We start from the raw sequence: 1,876 nt of genomic DNA, 5'->3' as shown, positions 1-1,876 counted from the left end.
CCCGGCTCGCGTTTAAATGCCAGACGTGCAGGAAGTCCCCGAGAACTGGCAAAGCCCGGCCGGCCCCACGGTCAGGGCGACGCGAAGCCAAACAGGGCGCCGCCATGTCTGTGGGCAGGCGTTCTGCGGCCGCGCGGACTCTAGCCGCAAAATGCTGCTGCCAGAGTCCTGTGGGAAAGCGCAGGCATTTCTTTCCCAGCTCTGGGGATTTGACTTGGGAGCAGCGCCCTCTCAAGGACGGCGACTAAGACAGCCTTGACCTACTCTATGGTTTTGATACTCAGTTCTTTTGGTTACTGAGGTCAGTTCCCTGGGGACACTAGTATTTGGAACCATTTGGGGAAAATTATACTGTATTTTCCTTGGGGCATGGAAAGAAGGTGCCCCTGACGAGTGACATAGGATAACCAAAAATAGCAGTAACGAAGCTTTTCACTAGGCCTGAGGTGAAGTAAAAAACAAACAAACAACAAACAAAAACGGTTTTCCTCTTTCTCTCCTTCCCCCTCTCCCCTTCCCTGTCAATAAGGTAGGTAAACCCAGCAAAACACACACATGCAGGAAGTGCTAAGACGCAGCAACCTAATTTGCACACAACTACATATAAAGCTGAGTCCTTTTAGGAGATGCAGCAGGGTAGAGTCACAGCAGACACGAGAGGAGGGACATGGAAAGGGAAACCATCTTTTGCTTTTTCGTGGTCAATTTGAAGGCGTCACAGGAAACACTGTGAGATGGCTCTTCAAGGATGAGCGGAGGGAAGACCAGAAGGCATTTGAGACCAAGTAAAAAGCCTTTGTAAAGAGAATCCAGAACAGTGCAGAGTTTGGCAGAGCTGCATTCAAGACGGTAGAAGGGGAGATTGTGAAATGGATGATGGGGACAGGCATGGAAGGATGCGCACACCAAGATAGGAGCCAAACAAGAAATAGGAAACCAATGAAAATATCATTACCAATAATTGTTATACTAACCAAATGCTCACCAAGCGCAGGGGCTGCTGAATATCTCAGGAAGTAGCGTTTCATCGCAACAATGTAGCGCCCCTCTGGGGAAGATCCTGTCATCTCATCTCCAGTGATGCTAAGAACAGTGGTGGGACATTGGCCAGGTGTGGTAAAGAGTAGGCCAGCAAAGTTCTAGCACTATTCTAACCAGTGAGACGGCAAGCCATTCCTCTCTCGGAAGACAGAGGGCTCCCACTGCCCTCCCTTCTGCCGACACCACGGGATCAGGAGCTAAAGGACTAGGTCGGGCTGGGGAGTCTGGGAGGCATCATCTGGAGGAGTGGAAGCTGGGAAACTGTACAGAACGTCAGGGAACAGCAGGAGTGGGAGAGCAGTGGCGGTTTGAGTCAGGAGTCTCTGGCATAGGATTGATAGTCTGATAAACGGTGAAGGAGGAAAGGACAGTGACCCAAAGCCTAGGGCCGTTTCCGATTTTCTTCTGCTGGGAACCAGACAGTTGCAAAAGCTCATGCAGTGACTGAAGAAGTTGGAAAGGGGGCAGAATGAGTAAGAAGAGGATCTGTTTGAGCTACGGTGGGGGTGGGTTACCCTTGGAACAAGCCTGCAGGCGTGGCAGGTAGAGGAGGGGTTTGCTGACACCGGGATTTCTGTGGGGACCATTAAAGATGGCACTGAATAGAATTTTCTTAGTTCAGGTCTCCTGACACTCTTGTTGAACCCAAGAGTGGACTGACTATCTTCTTCTGAGCACTGAAGTCAGCACTGAGAAACCATTCAGACTCGTGTTTTACATTACTACCAAATGTGAAGCCAGGAGGCAATATCACAGACATCTAGAGACTCGGGTGGCACAGGAATGGAAATCCAAACCGAGTTGTCTATGAAAATTAATGAGATGGAGCTAAACT

This window comes from Grammomys surdaster, unplaced genomic scaffold (assembly GCF_004785775.1).
Source record: "Grammomys surdaster isolate TR1022 unplaced genomic scaffold, NIH_TR_1.0 343, whole genome shotgun sequence".
In the NCBI taxonomy this organism is placed as follows: domain Eukaryota; kingdom Metazoa; phylum Chordata; class Mammalia; order Rodentia; family Muridae; genus Grammomys; species Grammomys surdaster.
Note: the sequence above shows the minus strand (reverse complement) of the source record.